Below are 5,542 nucleotides of genomic sequence, written 5' to 3'. Positions count from 1 at the left end.
GGTCAGGGCTTTGTGGGGGATGGAGTCGAGGGGGTTTCCAGCTCAGAGGGATGGGCTCGGAGCTGGGGGTCAGGAGGTGGGGGGGGGATGGGGCGGAGGGGGTTTCCAGCTCAGAGGGACTGGCTCAGAGCTGGGGTCAGGGCTGTGTGGGGATGGGTCGAGGGGTGTTTCCATCTCAGAGGGACTGACCGGAGATGGGGGTCAGGGCTGTGAGGGGGTGGGGTCAGGGGGTTTCCAGCTCAGAGGGACTGGGCTCAGAGCTGGGGTCAGGGCTGTGGGGGGAATGGGGTCAGGGGGTTTCAAGGTCAAAGGGACTGGGCTTCAGAGCGGGGGTCAGGGCTGTGGGGGATGGTGGTCGAGGGAGTTTACCCACTCAGAAGGGACTGGGCTAGGAAGAGCTGGGGGTCAGGGCTGTGGGGGGGATGCGTCGAGGGGGGGGGGAGGTTTCCAGGTCCAGAGGGGCTGGGCTCGGAGCTGGGGGTCAGGGCTGTGGGGGATTGGGGTCGACGGGGGGTTCCAGCTCAGAGGGACTGGGCTCGGAGCTGGGGGTCAGGGCTGTAGGGGGTGATGGGGTCAGGGGGTTTCCAGCTCAGAGGGACTGGGCTCGGAGATGGGGGTCAGGCTGTGGCGGGGATGGCGTAAGGGGGTTTTCCAGCTCAGCGGACTGGGCCGTAGCTGGGGTCAGGGCATGGGGGGCGGGCTCGAGGGGCTTCCAGCTCAAAGGGGCTGGGCTCGGAGCTGGGGGTCAGGGCTGTGGAGGGATGGGACACGAGGGGGTATTCCAGCTCAGAGGGGCTGGGCTCGGAGCTGGGGTCAGGGCTTCTGGGGGGGATGGGGTCGAGGGGGTGTCCAGCTCAGAGGGGACTGGGCTCAGAGTGGGGGGTCAGGGCTTGTGGGGGATGGGGTCGAGGGGGTTTCCATCTCAGAGGGACTGGACTCGGAGCTGGGGTCAGGGCTGTGAGGTGGATGGGGTCAGGGGGTTTCCAGCTCAGAGGGACTGGCTCGGAGCTGGGGGTCAGGGCTGTGGGGGAATGGGGTCAGGGGGTTTCAAGGTCAAAGGGACTGGGCTCAGAGCTGGGGGTCAGGGCTGTGGGGGGATGGGGTTGAGGGAGTTTCCAGCTCAGAGGGACTGGACTCGGAGCTGGGGGTCAGGGCTGTGGGGGGGATGGAGTCGAGGAGGTTCAGGTCAGAGGGACTGGGCTCGGAGCTGGGGGTCAGGGCTGTGGGGGAATGGGGTCGAGGGGGTTCCGCTCAGAGGGACTGGGCTCGGAGCTGGGGGTCAGGGCGTGTGGGGGGGATGGGGTCGAGGGGGTTTCCAGCTCAGAGGGACTGGGCTCGGAGCTGGGGGTCAGGGCTGTGGGGGAATAGGGTCGAGGGGGTTTCCAGGTCAGAGGGACTGGGCTCGGAGCTGGGGGTCAGGGCAGTGGGGGGATGGGTCGAGGGGGCTTCCAGCTCAGAGGGACTGGGCTCGGAGCTGGGGGTCAGGGCTGGTGGGGATGGGATAGAGGGAGTATCCAGCTCAGAGGGGCTGGGCTCGGAGCTGGGGGTCAGGGCTGTGGGGGGATGGGGTCGAGGGGGTTTCCAGCTCAGAGGGATTGGGCTCGGAGCTGGGGGTCAGGGATTGGGGGGGAATGGGGTCGAGGGGGGTTTCCAGCTCAAGGGACTGGGCTCGGAGCTGGGGGTCAGGGCTGTGGGGGAATGGGGTCGAGGGGTTTCCAGCTCAAAGGGGCTGGGCTCGGAGCTGGGGGTCAGGGCTGTGGGGGAATGGGGTCGAGTGAGTTTCCAGCTCAGAGGGACTGGACTCGGAGCTGGGGGTCAGGGCTGTGAGGGGGATGGGTCAGGGGGTTTCCAGCTCAGAGGGACTTGGGCTCGGAGCTGGGGGTCAGGGCTGTGTGGGGGATAGGTTCGAGGGGGTTTCCATCTCAGAGAGACTGGGCTCGGAGCTGGGGGTCAGGGCAGTGGGGGGCATGGGCTCGAGGGGGCTTCCAGCTCAAAGGGGCCTGGGCTCGGAGCTGAGGGTCAGGGCCTGTGGGGGGATGGGATCGAGGGGGTATCCAGCTCAGAGGGGCTGGGCTCGGAGCTGGGGGTCAGGGCTCTGGGGGGGATGGGTCGAGGGGGTATCCAGCTCAGGAGAGACTGGGCTCAGAGCTGGATGTCAGGGCTGTGGGGGGGATGGAGTCGAGGGGGTTTCCAGCTCAGAGGGATTGGGCTCGGAGCTGGGGGTCAGGGATGTGGGGGGAATGTGGTCGAGGGGGTTTCCAGCTCAAGGGGACTGGGCTCGGAGCTGGGGGTCAGGGCTGTGGGGGGGATGGTGTCGAGGGGGTTTACAACTCAGAGGGACTGGGCTCGGAGCTGGGGATCAGGGCTGTGGGGGAATGGGGTCGAGGGCGTATCCAGCTCAGAGGGACTGGACTCAGAGCTGGGGGTCAGGGCTGTGTGGGGGGATGGGGTCGAGGGGGTTTCCATCTTCAGAGGGACTGGACTCGGAGCTGGGGGTCAGGGCTGTGAGGGGGATGGGGTCAGGGGGGTTTCCAGCTCAGAGGGACTGGGCTCGGAGCTGGGGGTCAGGACTGTTGGGGGGAATGGGGTCAGGGGGTTTCAAGGTCAAAGGGACTGGGCTCGGAGCTGGGGTCAGGGCTGTGGGGGGATGGGGTCGAGGGGGTATCCAGCTCAGAGGGACTGGGCTCAGAGCTGGGGGTCAGGGCTGTGGGGGGGATGGAGTCGAGGGGGTTTCCAGCTCAGAGGGATTGGGCTCGGAGCTGGGGGTCAGGGATGTGCGGGGAATGGGGGTCGAGGGGGTTTCCCAGCTAAGGGGACTGGGCTCGGAGCTGGGGGTCAGGGCTGTGGGGGGATGGGGTCGAGGGGGTTTCCAGCTGAGAGGGGCTGGGCTCGGAGCTGGGGGGTGAGGGCTGTGGGGGGATGGGGTCGAGGGGGGTTTCCAGCACAGAGGGGCTGGGCTCAGAGCTGGGGGTCAGGGCTGTAGGGGGGATGGGGTCAGGGGGTTTCCAGCTCAGAGGGACTGGGCTCGGAGCTGGGGTCAGGGCTGTGGGGGGGATGGGGTCGAGGGGGTTTCCAGCTCAGAGGGCTGGGCTCAGAGCTGGGGGTCAGGGCTGTAGGGGGGGATGGGGTCAGGGGGTTTCCAGCTCAGAGGGACTGGGCTCGGAGCTGGGGGTCAGGGCTGTGGGGGGGATGGGGGTCGAGGGGGTTTCCAGCTCAGAGGGACTGGTCTCGGAGCTGGGGGTCAGGGAGTGGGGGGCATGGGATCGAGGGGGTTTCCAGCTCAGAGGAACTGGGCTCGGAGCTGGGGTTCAGGGCTCTGGGGGGGATGGGGTCGAGGGGGGTATCCAGCTCAGAGGGACTGGGCTCAGAGCTGGGGGTCAGGGCTTTGTGGGGATAGGGGTCGACGGGGTTTCCATCTCAGAGAGACTGGGCTCAGAGCTGGAGGTCAGGGCTGTGGGGGGGATGGAATCGAGGGGGTTTCCAGCTCAGAGGGATTGGGCTCGGAGCTGGGGGTCAGGGGATGTGGGGGGAATGGGGTCGAGGGGGTTTCCAGCTGAGAGGGGCTGGGCTCGGAGCTCGGGGTCAGGGCTGTGGGGGATGGGGTCGAGGGGGTTTCAGCTCAGAGGGGCTTGGGCTCGGAGGTGGGGGTCAGGGCTGTATGGGCGATGGGGGTCAGGGGGTTTCCAGCTCAGAGAGACTGGGCTCGGAGCTGGGGGTCAGGGCTGTGGGGGGGATGGGGTTGAGGGGGTATCCAGCTCAGAGGGACTGGGCTCAGAGCTGGGGGTCAGGGCTGTGCGGGGGGATGGCGTCAGAGGGTTTCCAGCTCAGAGGGACTGGGCTCGGAGCTGGGGGTCAGGGCTGTGTGGGGGATGGAGTCGAGGGGGTTTCCAGCTCAGAGGGATTGGGCTCGGAGCTGGGGGTAAGGGCTGTGGGGGGGAGGGGGTCGAGGGGGTTTACAGCTCAGAGGGACTGGGCTCGGAGCTGGGGGTCAGGGCTGTGGGGGGGATGGTGTCGATGGGGTATCCAGCTCAGAGGGGCTGGGCTCGGAGCTGGGGGTCAGGGCTGTGGGGGGATGCGGTCGAGGGGGGTTTCCAGCTCAGAGGGGCTGGGCTTGGAGCTGGGGGGTCAGGGCTGTGGGGGGGATGGGGTCGAGGGGGTTTACAGCTCAGAGGGACTGGGCTCGGAGCTGGGGATCAGGGCTGTGGGGGTGATGGGGTCAGGGGGTTTCCAGCTCAGAGGGACTGGGCTCGGAGCTGGGGGTCCGGGCTGTGGGGGGGAATGGGGTCAGGGGATTTCAAGGTCAAAGGGACTGGGCTCGGAGCTGGGGGTCAGGGCTGTGGGGGGATGGAGTCGAGGGGGTTTCCAGCTGAGAGGGATTGGGCTCGGAGCTGGAGGTCAGGGCTGTGGGGTGGATGGAGTCGAGGGGGTTTCCAGCTCAGAGGGATTGGGCTCGGAGCTGGGGGTCAGGGATGTGGGGGGAATGGGGTCGAGGGGGTTTCCAGCTCAAGGGGACTGGGCTCGGAGTTGGGGGTCAGGGCTGTGGGGGGGATGGGGTCGAGGGGGTTTCCAGCTGAGAGGGGCTGGGCTCGGAGCTGGGGTCAGGGCTGTGGGGGATGGGGTCAGGGGGTTTCCAGCTCAGAGGGACTGGGCTCGGAGCTGGGGGTCAAGGCTGTAGGGGTGATGGGGTCAGGGGGTTTCCAGCTCAGAGGGACTGGGCTCGGAGCTGGGGGTCAGGGCTGTGGGGGGGATGGCGTCAGGGGGTTTCCAGCTCAGACGGACTGGGCTCGTAGCTGGGGGTCAGGGCAGTGGGGGGATGGGCTCGAGGGGGCTTCCAGCTCAAAGGGGCTGGGCTCGGAGCTGGGGGTCAGGGCTGTGGAGGGATGGGATCGAGGGGGTATCCAGCTCAGAGGGGCTGGGCTCGGAGCTGGGGGTCAGGGCTCTGGGGGGGATGGGGTCGAGGGGGTTTCCAGCTCAGAGGGACTGGGCTCGGAGCTGGGGGTCAGGGCTGTGGGGGGGATGGGGTCGAGGGGGTTTGCAGCTCAGAGGGACTGGGCTCGGAGCTGGGGGTCAGGGCAGTGGGGGGATGGGGTCGAGGGCGCTTCCAGCTCAGAGGGACTGGGCTCGGAGCTGGGGGTCAGGGCTGGAGAGGGATGAGATCGAGGGGGTTTCCAGCTCAGAGGGACTGGGTTCAGAGCTAGAGGTCAGGGCTGTTGGGGATGGGGTCGAGGGGGTTTCCAGCTCAGAGGGACTGGGCTCGGAGCTGGGGGCCCGGGCTGTGGGGGGCATGGGGTCGAGGGGGTTTCCAGCTCAGAAGGACTGGGCTCGGAGCTGGGGGTCAGGGCTGTGGGGAATGGGGTCGAGGGGGTTTCCAGATCAGAGGGACTAGGCTCGGACCTGGGAGTCAGGGCTGTGGGGGATCGGGTCGAGAGGGTTTCCAGCTCAGAGGGACTGGGCTTGGAGCTGGGGGTCAGGGCTGTGGGGGGGATGGGGTCAGTGGGTTTCCAGCTCAGATATACTGAGCTCGGAGCTGGGGGTCAGGCTG

Source organism: Gopherus flavomarginatus, assembly GCF_025201925.1.
Source record: "Gopherus flavomarginatus isolate rGopFla2 chromosome 12 unlocalized genomic scaffold, rGopFla2.mat.asm SUPER_12_unloc_2, whole genome shotgun sequence".
Lineage (NCBI taxonomy): Eukaryota > Metazoa > Chordata > Testudines > Testudinidae > Gopherus > Gopherus flavomarginatus.
The sequence above is the reverse complement of the archived record's forward strand: the minus strand, read 5'-3'. Positions refer to the sequence as shown.